Source organism: Canis aureus, chromosome 13 (assembly GCF_053574225.1).
Source record: "Canis aureus isolate CA01 chromosome 13, VMU_Caureus_v.1.0, whole genome shotgun sequence".
Classification (NCBI taxonomy): Eukaryota; Metazoa; Chordata; class Mammalia; order Carnivora; family Canidae; genus Canis; species Canis aureus.
Window position 1 is genome coordinate 42,713,210 of NC_135623.1, and position 14,645 is coordinate 42,727,854.

The 14,645-nt window shown below is 36.3% G+C and overlaps 1 protein-coding gene and 1 pseudogene across 3 annotated transcripts in view; one reads left to right on the forward strand and one right to left on the reverse strand.

Annotated features, from left to right (window-relative positions):
* CDK17 (cyclin dependent kinase 17) overlaps window positions 1-14,645 on the reverse strand; it is a 135,063-nt gene that overhangs the window by 98,420 nt on the left and 21,998 nt on the right. The gene's annotated exons all lie outside the window — the stretch shown is intronic.
* On the forward strand, window positions 8,015-8,892 carry LOC144281642 (small ribosomal subunit protein eS6 pseudogene; annotated as a pseudogene).

Below are 14,645 nucleotides of genomic sequence, written 5' to 3' on the forward strand. Positions count from 1 at the left end.
AATTAATGACAGGCCTGAATTGCTAAAATTTTAGATGAATGCTATTTCATTATTTCAAAAATGTAAATAGCTTTTTCTTTTGGACAAAATATTTTCCTAGTAATTAATTTTAATATTTTTATTGCCTGAAATGTTCTGAATCTTCCTCTGGAATAGATGACTTACACATACATCACTTCAAAATACCATATATTTCACCAAATTGAAGATGCCATCGATTATAGAACACAGCATTATTGCATAAATCACTAATGGGAAAAAGATGCTGTAAGTTAAACTATGACTGCATGAGTTCTTTCATGGACTTTTATGAATTCCTGAAAGAACTCTACCACACTAATAATCTAAAGTACTGAGGCACCCAGTGTCTTCGGCTCAGGTCTGATACCAGGGTCCTGGGATGAGCCCTGAGTCAGAGTCCCTGCTCAGCGGGGAGTCTGCTTCTGCTTCTCCCCCTCCCTGACCCTGCTCATGCTAATATATAGAATCTTAAAAAAAAAAAAAAAGAAAAGAAAAATCTAATGTACTGAGAAGAGGTATTATCTCAGAATATATTTTAGTAACTTTTTTATTGCCGATTGCTCTTGTATCAGTTCTTATAGTGCATATAAGTATTTTGGTTTCTTAAACTTCTATTTTTATTTCCCTTACAGTATTATCTTTTTACTTACTTAATAGCATAAATATTAACCTTAGTTCACTTCTGTTCATTTTAAACTGGTGGGCTAAATAATTTTATTCAACATTTGCAGGCTAAGGAAGGAGATGGGAGAGGATGGAGAAGAATGGATACAGTTTCTGAGGTGGCCATGAAAATGTTCTGAAATCAGACTACGGTGATGACTGTATAAACGTAAATATATTTTAAAAAACCACCAAACTATACATTTTGAAGGGGTAAGTTTTACACAGAAACTGTATTCCAACAATGCTGTTAAAATTGTATTTATGATAAATTCTGCTTTCTTACATCAAAAGTTTTCAAAAAAGAAATATTTATAGTATACTTCTGAAATAATTGTAAATAAATATATCAGAAGATTCTCTAGTTCAGGTGTCAGCAAACTTTTTCAACTGAGGTTCCACAGAATCTTAGGCTCCCATGAAGTACTACTTATTCAAGAGATCATGACTTAAAAAATAATAAACTCTGCACAATGAAAGAGAAGTCACAGTGCTGCAAGGTGATCCAGCAGCTCCATTAGCAGCTTTGTGTCAGCTCCTTAAGATAGTACATTTTTTAGAAATTCCACATAAACGGAGTCATGGAAGAGTATTTATTCTTACATGTGTGACTTCTATATTCAGCATGATACTGAGATTAATCCATGTTGTTGTGTGCATCCAGTTTCTTGCTGTTGCTGAAGAGTATTCCACTATATGGATATACCACATTTTCTTCATTAGCCTGTTAATGAACATTTGTTTCCAGTTTCTGAATACAGTGATTAAAGTTCCTATGAACATTCTTGTACAAATCTTTTTTGCTGGGTCATTATGGTAGATGTCCACTTAACTTTCTAAAGAATGGCCCATTTTCCAAAGTGGCCGTACAGGTTTTACATTCCACCAGCAAGGTATATGTTCTAGTTATTCCACATCATCATAAACACATTATCTTTTTTAAATTCTAGTCATTCTGATGCATCTGCCATTTTAATTTGTATTTTCCTAGTGACTAATCTCACGTATAATTCATATAACTTCTTCGAATCTTTTGTCCACTTTAAATAGAGTTGTCTTAAGACTTCTTTGGGTTTAAGTCCTTTGTCGAACATGCATTGGAAATCTCTGTTCTATGGCTTGCCTTTTGTTCTCTCTTGTTTTTTATGGTTGGTTCTCTTTGCATCCTAAAATTTCTGGTACATTATCACAAATATTTTTTCTGTATTTTTATTCTACAAGTTTTATATTTTTAGCCTTACAATTTAAGACCATTGACCATTTTCAATTACTTCTTTGTAGTTGGTGTGAGGTAAAGGTCACTGTTCATTTCCCACAGATTTTTTTTGTCTACTTGTTCTATCAGAGAGGTTTATTAAATCTACAACTGGGATCCCTGGGTGGCGCTGCGGTTTGGCGCCTGCCTTTGGCCCAGGGCGCGATCCTGGAGACCCGGGAACGAATCCCACATCGGGCTCCCGGTGCATGGAGCCTGCCTTCTCCCTCTGCCTGTGTCTCTGCCTCTCTCTCTCTCTCGTGACTATCATAAATAAATAAATAAATAAATAAATAAATAAATCTACAACTATAATTGTGGACTCTTTTCCTTTTAGCTCAATTTTTGCTTTATATTATGTATATACAAATTAGAACTGTTATATCTAATACATTGACCCTTTTAACATTATCCCTTATCTCCAATGTTTCTTGCCTAAAGCTACTATATCTATTAGTATAGTCACACATGCCATTTCTTAGCTAACATTTGCATGCTACATTGTTTCCCATATTTTTACTCTGAAATTGTTTATGCTTTGTGAACAGCATATAGTTGGGTTTTGCTTTTTTTTATTCAGGCTGATAATCTGTCTTATAATGGAAACATTTAGTCCATTTGCATTTAATTACTGATATAGTTGAGTTTAAGTCTACCATCTTTCTTTTTTTTTTTTCCATCTTTCTATTTTATTTTCCATTTGACCCCCGTTCTCGTCTGTCTTTTGTTCTTCTTTCATTTTTTATTAATCGAATATTATTCTATTTTATGTATTCTATAGGCTTATCTTTTAGCATCATTCATTCTTTCAGTGGTTACTGTAAAGATACAAAAATGCATCTTTATTTTCTATCTTAAACTAGTACTTTTATCATGTCCCATATAAATGAGATTCTTGTAATTTAATTCTATTTACTTCCTCTTTTTGCTACTATGGTCACATAATTACTTCTACATGTTATACTGTTTTCCAATATAACATTTCTAATGGAATATGAGAACATTGTTAAAACTGCTGGTTTAAGCAATTAACAGCCTTGCCTGCCATATTTAGCTATTACAGTACTCTGTATTCAATCATGCTTCTACTTGAGAATTTTTTCCTGTAGCCTGGTGGACTTCCTTAATATTTCCTGAAGTGTGGGTATGCTGCTAATGACTTCTCTCAGTTTTTGTTTATGCAAGAATATATTTATTTCATTTTTATTTTTCTAAGGATATTTTCAGAGTATAGAATTACTGGTTGTCTACTTCTTTTAGCACTTTAAAGGGGTTATTCCACTGTCTTTTAACTTACATAGTAGTTGAAAAGTAAACTTTGAAAATTCTTATGATTCCTCTGTAACTAACATGTCTTTTCCTCCTTCTGTTTTTATGTGGGTTTCAGCACTGTGATCTGGAACAGTATGCTGAGGAAAACATAACAGCAGGCAGACATAGTACTACTGACTCCTACTTTTAAGTTGTTAACTACTTAATAAATAGAATTATTATTTCTTTTAGCTTAGTAATGCTATGAATAGTTTTCTAAAATACCAAAGGTAAGAGTTCATTATTTATCCTATTTTGGGTTCACCAAACTTCCTCCATCAGTGGTCTTAAGAGTTCTGAAAAATAGCCATTATTTCTTCAAATATTGCTTTTGCCCCTTTCCCCTAACCATTTCATCAATGTCTTAATCTGCTTTGCTGCTATAACAAAATACCATAGATTAGAGAGCTTATAAACAACAGAAATTTCTCATGGTCTGGAAGCTGAAAGTCTGAGATCAAGGTGCCAGCATGATCATGTGAGGACCCTCTTCTGTGCTATAGACTTCTTGCTGTATTCTCTCACTTTGGAGGATTTCTTTTATATAAGCATTAATCCCACGCATGAAAGCCCCACCCTCATGACCTCAGCACCTCCCTAAAACTTCACATCCTAATACCATCACAATGGGCATTAGGATTTTGACATGAAATTTGGGGACCAAACATTCAGAGCATAACACTTAGGGACTCCAATTACACATATGTTAAATCATCTAGCTATATTATACTTGTTTTTTATGTTGTTTCTTTCCATCTTGTTTTCTTATTGCTTTAAACATATCCTCTCAATAATCCTCTCAGTTTCTATAAAGAAACACAGCAAGTACTTTAGGAAATCACCTCAATATACTTGGTCTACAGTACTTTCTAAATGGGAAAATGAAAATATTTTCCTCTATGTTTCACAAATAAACCAAAAACTGCCTTGAAAAAAAAAAATTAAGATTAGCAAATTACTGCTCCATTTTAGGGAAAATGCTGAGAATTCAGTTATACCTCAGTCTCATCCATGAAAGCTATTAAATATGTTCAAGAACGTATGAGGTCAAAACAAACAGGAGACAGAACAAGCTATATAAGGAAGGTGCTTAATTTGCAAAAAGTATCAGTTATGATAAAATCTTTTTTAGACAACAAACCTTTGTCTTTTTGCCTCAAATATCTTTTGTCAGTTTAAAAATCCTCTGGATATTTATAAAATGAGATCCTATACACTGTATTATTATTTATTATGTATTTATCCATAAGAATTTTAAAGGTTTAAAATTATCCTTAAATATATCATTCAATGTTAAATAAAAATAAAATTGCTTTTCTCCCCAAAGATGAGATATGTACAAATAGACACATGTAGATAATTCATTTACCAATTTACTATTAAAATAACATGAATGGCACCATTATGTACCTAGCCCTATGGAGTTTATAAGCAGTCTTCACATCTTATTTGATTCTTAAAATGACTCTGTAAGGTAAAAAGGTATAATTATTTACCATTCCTGTTATGCAAATGAGGAAACAAAAGCTCAAAACTTAAGTGAGTCACCATAGATTCATTAATCTACTAAGTAAATCCTAAGAAAATAGAAATTTAATACCTATGTGTTCCTTCCATTAATCTGTTCACAAAGAAGTTGGCTCATGTGCATATCACAAGTGAAATACAAATTATCTTTCCTTTTAATTTTTATAATATTCTTGAATAAAACTGAGTCAAAGAATGTGCGATCTTTTTCAAAAGAAAAACCACACCATAAAGCAATTTTAGCAACATCAAATTATCTGTATAAGTTACCAAATTTCATTTACTGTCATATTAAAGTATACAAATTATTTCCTAATGAGAATATTCTAATAGAATTTTTAAAGTATTTTTAAAACTAGGTTTATACAAAGTAGATAATACTATAAATATTACCTTTACAGAAGACCTATAAACATGCCTCTTTCCTCCTTTAGTAGGCCTCTGATCATTTCTTCTTGGGGAGAATCATAAAGAATTTCCAGACTCAATACCACAAACGGTTAGGAAAAATTTTCAACTATTTCTAGTTTTACTGCCACACTTCTGAGAAGAGGTATCTGACCCTCCAATGCCATCCAGACTTTCTAGACTAGCCATTACACACACACACACACACACACACACACACACGTATTTTTAAGAATTTTAATACACTTCAAACCAGTGTGCCAGGTTCATTTCAGCTCCTTCACTGCCAAACCTGGGGGCAGGGACTGCTTCGGTTTCTCTTCTTTCTCTTTATCTGTGATGACCAATGTATAAAGGTATCTGCTGTATCAAACTTTATTTTTTTTAATTTTTTTTTTTTAATGATAGTAACAGAGAGACAGAGACAGAGAGAGAGAGAGAGAGGCAGAGACACAGGCAGAAGGAGAAGCAGGCTCCATGCACCTGGAGCCCGACGTGGGATTCGATCCCAGGTCTCCAGGATCGTGCCCTGGGCCAAAGGCAGGCGCCAAACCACTGCGCCACCCAGGGATCCCTGTATCAAACTTTAAACTTCACATTATCCACATTTTTCCTGATCTTGACAGATTTGGCATCCTTTAGCCTGGCCATGAGCAGAAAGTTTTTGAATTCTTCAATTTTGTGAGGCATGGCTACAAGGGATGCAGAGAGTGTGCAGAGGGATGGCTACAAGGGATGCAGAGAATGTGCAGAGGGCACCACCCAAAAGACCTACCCAGTGTATTTTTAAATAAAATTATTTATAATTATCAATGAACTCTTTGAAAACAGTACTGTCAAGTATCAGACACTCCATCAGAGAAACAGGGCACACTCATTACTATATGAACACAGATGTTACCTTGCTACATAGCAAGTCATTTCTGTGATTACTTTTATGGACATTATAACCCAGTCCTTCAAATACAGGACTAGGTTATATACTGAAGTCTTTTAGTTCTAAGTATAATAAACCACAGCCACTGATATAATAACATTATATACTATATAATATGTCATTCTATCTAGTGTATTGCAACATACAGGACAAATAGACATGAAGAAAATAAAAAGCATCTTTGAAAACTAAGTGGAATTATAAGCTGCTATTTAATAAAGTAAACTATCCTGGGATGCCTGGGAGGCTCAGCAGTTTGGGGCCCGCCTTAGGGTATGATCCTAGAGGCCCAGGATGGAGTCCCACATCAGGCTCCCTGCATGGAGCCTGCTTCTCTCTCTGCCTGTGTCTCTGCCTCTGTGTGTGTGTCTCTCATGAATAAATAAATAAAATCTTAAAAAAAAAAAAAAAGTCAACTGCCAAAACAAAGTCAGTTAATGGTAACCGGCTAAGGCTAAGATCCATAATTTGATCCTACATAAGTCAGGAATATCACATAGCTGTAACTCTGGACACTTAGAAAATATGTATCAGTGGCCTATGAGGATTTAGCAAAATTATAGGTGGTTTAATGCCATCAGTCAACAGAAAGGTATACAACTCCAAAGGATGTGATGTTGTGTAAACGTCTGGGTCCTGTTGTTTTTTTCTAAGTAGAAAGATACTAACTACGTAAGTCAACAAAATTACAATGCTTACAAAACACCTCAATACATTTTATTACTTCCGTATTTCTTTTTCCTCTCATTTCATGACTTTTTTTTTTAATTTTTATTTATTTATGATAGTCACAGAGAGAGAGAGAGAGAGAGGCAGAGACACAGGCAGAGGGAGAAGCAGGCTCCATGCACCGGGAGCCCGATGTGGGATTCGATCCCGGGTCTCCAGGATCGTGCCCTGGGCCAAAGGCAGGCGCCAAACCGCTGCGCCACCCAGGGATCCCATTTCATGACATTTTTAATGATTGTTGCCCTTCCTTTTTTTTTTTTCCCCAACTCAGTATATCTTCCAAAAGTCAAGCACAGAGACTTCTACTATGGTGGTAGTACCTTTGGTATCAGGAAGACTTACAAAGTAAAACAACAGTTCTCGATTGTGTAATTAATGCTTTCAATAAGTATTCCGTGCTCATGTTTTAAGCACTTGAATTTCTTATCATCAAAGTAAGAAATATGTGAACTGCACTTTATGTACTACATTTAAGGTTATTTCTATAATAACCTTAAATTCCCAAAAATGAAAGTGGCTTTATAGTTAATGAGTTAGAAATTGTTCACAACTGGGGCACCTGGGCAGCTCACTTGGTTATGCGTCTGACCCTTGGTTTTGGCTCTGGTCCAGGAATCAGGGCCTTGAGTTGGGCTCCACGCTCAACACAGAGTCTGCATGTTTCTCTCCCACTTGTTTGTTTTCTCTCTCTCGAATAAATAAATAAAATCTTAAAAAATTGCTCACAATTTTTTGTGGATCCCTCTTGTCTATCCAGTAACTTATAGTTTTCCATATATGAAATTATCTATTCTACCATGTGCATCATAGCAGAAATGAAGTTGAAATCTCTAGAAAATAAAGCTCCATAAAACCCAGCAGGAATATGTAGAGAATAATAATCATTCAAGAGCAATGATCTGAAAATGTGTGTATCAAGAAACAATGATTTGCTGTCTAACACAGACAAAAGAGTTGTCACACTTTTGGTATGCTTTTTTTGGAAAAGGATGAGTTTATAAAGTCTCAGGTCTACTGCATCTATAGAAATGGTCTAGAAAGATTTCAATAGGAAAAAATAAGTAGAGAAGGGGAAGGATTATTTCTCTGTTCAACAAAGAACAGTAGGTTAAAACTATTGTTTATTATTCTGAATCCATCTGTATAAAGTGTTAAGAAAGTCAAAAGGTGCTCTTTTTCGTGGCACCTCCGAGGCGGTAGGCCGCATCAGGATGAAGCTGAACATCTCTTTCCCAGCTACTGGCTGCCAGAAACTCATTGAAGTGGATGATGCACGCAAACTGCGTACCTTTTATGAGAAGCATATGGCCACAGAAGTTGCTGCCGATGCTCTGGGTGAGGAATGGAAGGGTTACGTGGTGCGAATCAGTAGTGGCAATGACAAACAAGGCTTCCCCATGAAGCAGGCTGTCTTGACCAACGGCCGCATCCGCCTGCTGCTGAGTAAGGGGCATTCCTGCTACCGACACAGGAGGACTGGAGAGAGGAAGTGCAAATCTGTTCAGGGTTGCATTGTGGATGCCAATCTCAGTGTTCTCAATTTGGTTATTGTGAAAAAAGGGGAGAAGGATATTCCTGGACTCACGGATACTACTGTGCTTCGTCGCGTGGGGCCCAAAAGAGCCAGCAGAATCCAAAAGCTTTTTAATCTGTCAAAAGAAGACGATGTCCGCCAGTATGTTGTTAGAAAGCCCCTAAACAAAGAAGGTAAGAAACCTAGAACCAAAGCACCCAAGATTCAGCGTCTTGTTACTCCCCGTGTCCTCCAACACAAACGTCGGCGTATTGCTTTGAAAAAACAGCGTACTAAGAAAAATAAGGAAGAGGCTGCAGAATATGCTAAACTTTTGGCCAAGAGAATGAAGGAGGCCAAAGAAAAACACCAGGAACAGATTGCCGAGAGACGGAGGCTGTCCTCTCTGAGAGCTTCTACCTCTAAGTCTGAGTCCAGTCAAAAATGAGATTCTCTAAGAGTGACAAAATAAATAAGATCAGACACCAAAAAAAAAAAAAAAAAAAAAAAAAAAAAAGAAAGTCAAAAGGTCACAATCTTTAGATGTAGCTATATGTTCCCATGCAATTTGGTGGCTAGAAGTTAGGAATTGTTCCTTGTTTCAAAGGTAGGAAATGAGAGGTTATCCTGAGGTCAGGATCTTCTTATGTGGCTCTTGATCTAAATTGTGTTAACTTGCTCTGCTCTAGGATGAAAGCAATTATGACCAGATCGATGTGCTATACATCTGGTTAGTCAGCTGCTCCAGAGCCAGCAAAACAGCTTTGGGGCCCTCTCTGGGCACGGTGCCTCCTAAGATTTGAGTATAGGCCAATCCTGTTGCCCACTAATTCTTAAAGATATTTTCTGATCGCCAAGATAAGAAACATAAACAGAAAATATCCTTTTAATTTTCCAAGTAAACTGCTGAGCCACCGGGCTGCCCTCTTAGGGGCAATTTTTGTTAAGCTCCAGTAACTCACCAAATTCTAATTCTGGAATCTACTTCTGGGTATCTTCTACTTTGAATAGCCTTGGAGCTATATAGGCTTTGGTTCTTTTGTACCTTTCGTTCCTTTTTACTGTCACTTAGGCATTATCAATTGGAAATGGCCAGACTTGCAAACAATGTGATCTCAGGCAAATTTGCTAAAATTTTTGAGTCTGTTTCCTCACTTAGTATTGTGGAGCAACACCAACTCATTAGGCTTTCATGGGAATTAAAAAAGATAGAGTTATATTCAGTTGCTAATAAAATCTGGCCATATATAGAATACTCCAATTGCAGTTTACTAAAGGCAGCCCAGGTGGCTCAGCAGTTTAGTGCCACCTTCAGCCCAGGGTGTGATCCTGGAGACCCGGGATGGAGTTCCACATTGGGCTCCCTGCATGGAGCCTGCTTCTCCCCCTGCCTGTGTCTCTGCCTCTCTCCTTCTGTGTCTCTCATAAATAAATAAATAAAATCTTTAAAAAAAATTGCCCCTAAGAATATCCAACTGAGAGAAGGTCAAGCATGGGATTAGGATCCAATTTCATTTTGATTCATAAGTTCTCAAAGTGCAATCTGTAAAATCTTTACAGGGGTGTCTGGTCCTGAGATCAAAATTATTTTTATAGTGATACTAAGAAGTTACTTGCCTTTCTCACTTTTCTCTCAAGTGTACAGCAGAGTTTTCCAAAAACTACACTGCATGGAATATTGCAACAGGTGGAAATGCAAAAGTAGAGGAGAGAATCCAGCTGTTTCCTATTGAGCTAGACAGGAAAGAGATCTACAAATACATAAAACAACGGTAATATTATTGCCATGTTTTTAAAGTTATTTTTCATTTAAAATATGCACTGTGATTAATTTGTTTCATTTTAAGTAAATTAAAATTAAAGAACATAAAGAAGTCCAGAGACGAAAAAGGTTGAAAAAGCTGCTGCTCTAGATGGAGGATGAAAGATGGTAGGAGACCCTAGGCTCACCTTGTCCCATGAATACAACTATGTAACCATCAAATAATCTTAAACACCCCCAAAATTGACCCAAAGACCAGCAGAACAAACTCCACAACTAAAAGTAGAGAAGAAGCCACACTTAAAAAGGTAGGAAGTACAGAGACAGGGCTTGGGAGAGAAACAGATGTTGGCCACTGAGGTGGGGAGAGAGACACAGTTGCAGAGAAGGATGAAAGACAGCCCAGCACACAAGGAAAAGTCAATCTCCACAGCAACTGGCTTGGAAAGGGAGAAGGGCTTGAGTTCTTGAGTTCTTGCAACTAACAGAGTTAAAGCTTGGAATTTTAGTGGTCAGCAGGCTTGGCTGGGATAGAGCCCCAAGGGCACTGTGCTGCTCTTAGAATGAAGGCAAACAACCCATGGACATACAGCAAGGAAACAGCGATCTTAAGAGCTCCTAGGGCACACGGTGGTAGCTGATTTGCTCATCTTGAGCATGTCCCAGAGAGGCGGCCTTCATGGAGAGGCTATCCTTCCCTCTCTGTGAGGAGAGAAGGCCCCCTGAGGTTATCAGTGTAGCACCACCACCAGCTACCTAATTGCTTACACCAAGCCCTGCCTTCTAATGCTCCAGTGGAACCACACCCTTTCCAGACTTACTTGCCTTGGCAAGGTGAGCCCCCTCCCCAACAAGACCAGCCCAAACTCCTGCCTATACTCAGTCTCCCGACCCAGGAGTTCTGTGGGGCATTGGTTCTGGTGGCTGTGGCAACAGGTCTCATTTCACAAACAGAGAAGAGCACACAAGGTTAATACTCACCACATTCAGGCCAGAGACAAAACATTGCCCATAGCAGTAAAGCTTCTGCACACTATTGGCCTGAAGGATAGAGCACCCAGAATACAAAAGGAGAGTGCACACAACACACACTGGAGGCACTCTCTGAAGTGCCAGGCCCTGGGGAACAGGAGACACTACACAGCAGGGCATTACAGAACCTCTTTTCATAAGGCCATTATTACCTTAAGAACAGGAGATTTAAGCTGACTTTTCTAACACAAAGAAAAAGGCAGTAAGACTTAAAATGAGAAGACAGAGAAAAATGTCTCAAATCAAAAAACAAGACAAGGTCATGGCCAGAGATCTAATCAAAACAGATATAAGTAATACATCTGATTTTACAGGATTTTAAACAATGATCATTAGGGTACTCACTGATTTGAGAAAAAAGTGGAAGACTTGAGTAAGACCCTTACAGAGAGATAAATAACAGCAGACATAAAGGGCTCAATAAACAAAATGAGAAACACTCTTGATGGAATGAAAGGCTGAAAGAAGCAAAGGAATGAATTACTGAGAAGACAGAGTAATATAAAGTAATCAAGCTGAACAAAAGAGAGCAAAAAGAATTATGCAAAATGAGAATAAATGTAAGGAACATAGTGACTTAACCAAACGTAAAAACATCCAAATTACAGGAGTCCAAAAAGAAGAAAGAGAAGGGGACAGAAAATTCATTTGGATAATAACTAAAAAATTCCCTGATCTGGGGAAGAAAACAAATAGGAGGCACAGAAAACTTCCATCAAAATCAACAAAAGCAGATTCATCCCAAGACAGACTAGTTAAACTGGCAAAATATAGTGACAGAAAATTTTAAAAGCAGAAAGACAAAAGGAGACAGTAACTTAAAAGGGAAAACCATAAGGCTAGCAGGGGATTTTTCAGTAGAAACATTCCAAGCCAGAAGGGCCTGGCATGATGCATTCAAGGTGCTAAATGAGAAAAATCTACAGTCAAGAAAACCCTATCCAGCAAGGCTATGATTCAAAATAGAAGTAGAGATAAAGATTTCCAGACAAACAAAAACTAAAGGAGTTCATGACTACCAAACCAGCCCAACAAGAAATATTAAAGGGGACTCTCTGAGTGGAAAGGAGAGACCAAAAGTAACAGTATAAAGGTATGAAACACAATAGCAGTAAAAAATGAGTATTTCTGTAAAAAATCAGTCAAGAAACTCACAAAATAAAAGGATGTAAAATACAACAATATATACATAAAATGTGAGAAGAGGAATAAAGAATGGATTCAAACATAAATGACCATCAACTTACTATAGACTGCTATATGCAGATTAATACAAACCTGATGGTAACTTTATATCAAAAACCACTAATACGCAAAGAATAAAGAAAAAGAAATCCAAATCTATCACTTAAGAAAATCAACAAACCATGAAAGAAAGAGAGAAAAATCTTCAGAAAAAAACACAAAATAATAAAATGACAATAAATACATACCTATCAATAATTACTCTGAATGAAATTGGACTAAATGCCACCAAAAAACATAGGGTGACAGAAAAGGTTTAAGAAAGAACAAGACTTATCTTAAAAATGAGACTCATTTTAGACCTAAGGATGCCAGCACATTGAGAGTAAGGGGATGGAGAAACATTTATCATGCAAATGGGTGTCAAAAGAAAACTGGAAACAAAGAACATTATATAACAATAAAGGAGACAACCCAACAAGAAGATAAAACAACTGTAAATATTTGTGCACCCAACATAAGAGCACCCAAATACATAAAACATTTGATAACAAACATGAAGGAACTAATCAATAATGATACGATAATAGGGGACTTACATCAATGGACAGATCATCTAAACAAACTCAATAAGGAAACATGGCTTTGAATGACACACTAGACCAGATGGATTTAACAGATACATTCAGAACATTCCATCCTAAAACAGCAGAATACACATTCTTTTGAAGTGTACATGAAACACTCTCCAGAACGTATTTCCCATTAGCCCACAAAACAAGTCTCAACAAATTCAGAACATCAAAGTCATACCATGCAACTTTCCTGACCACAACACTATGAAACTAGAAGTCAACCACAAGAAAAATTCTGGAAAGACCACAAATACATAGATAAATAATATACTATTATGCAATGAGTAGGTCAATAAGAAAATAAAAGAAGAAATAAAATAATACAAGGAAACAAATGAAAATGAAAGCACAGTGGTCCAAGTATTTTGGGATGCAACAAAAGCAGTTCTAAGACAGAAGTTCATAGCAATACTGGCCTCAGTAGCAAGAATAACCTCAAACAACTTATTACACCTAACAGAGTCAGGAAAAGAACAAACAAAACCTGAAATGAACAGAACGAAGGAAATAATACAGATTAGAGAAGAAATGAGTAATAAAGAAACTAAAAAAAACAGTAGATCAATGAAACCAGGAACTGGTTCTTTGAGGAAAAAAAAAAAAATCAATACAATTGATAAACCTCTAGAAAGAGTCACAAAGAACAAAAGAGAAATAACTCCAATATATAAGAATGAGAGGGAAGAAATAACAACCAACCTCAGAGAAATACAATTACAAGGGAATAGTCTAAAAAACTATATGCCAACAAATTGGGCAACCTAGAGAAGATGGATAATTCCTAGAAACATATAAACTACCAAAACTGAAACAAGAAATCCAAAATCTGAACAGACCAATTCCCAGCAAAGAAACTGAATCAGTAATCCAAAAACTTCCAACAAACAAAAGTTTGACCAGATGGTTTCACAGGCAAATTCTACTAAACATTTAAAGAAGAGTTAATGCCTAGTCTTCTCAAACTATTCCAAAAAATAGAATAGGCAGGAAAATTTCCAAATTCATTCTGCGAGGCCATTACCCTGATACCAAAACCAGATAAAGACACCACCACAAACGAGAACTACAGGCCAATATCCTTGATGAACACAGATGCAAAAATCAACAAAATATTAGCAAACCAGATCCAACAATACATTATAAAAACCATTCCCCAAGATGAAGTGAGATTTATTCTTGGGGTGTAAAGGTGGGTCAATCTCTGCAAATCAATCAACATGATACATCACATCAATATGAGAAAGGAGGAGCACCTGGCTGGTTCAATAAATGTAATGTCCACCCTTCAAGCACCAAGTTGGGTGTATAGATTAATTAAAAATAAAATCTAAAAAAAAAAAAATAAAAGATAAGAACCATATGATCATTTCAATAGATGTAGAAAAAGCATTTGACAAAGTACAACACCCATTCATAATAAAAAAAAACCTCAACAAAGTAATTTTAGAGGAATGTACTTCAACATTATAAAGCCATATGAAAAACTCAAGCTAATATTATCCTAAATGGGAAAAAAAAAAAAAAAAAACTGAGAGCTTATTCTCTACAGTCAGGAATAAGGCAGGGATGTCCACACTCATCATTTGAATTCAACATAGTACTGAAATTCTTAGCCATAGCATTCAGACAATAAAAAGAAATAAGAGGCGTCTAAATTGGTAAAGAAG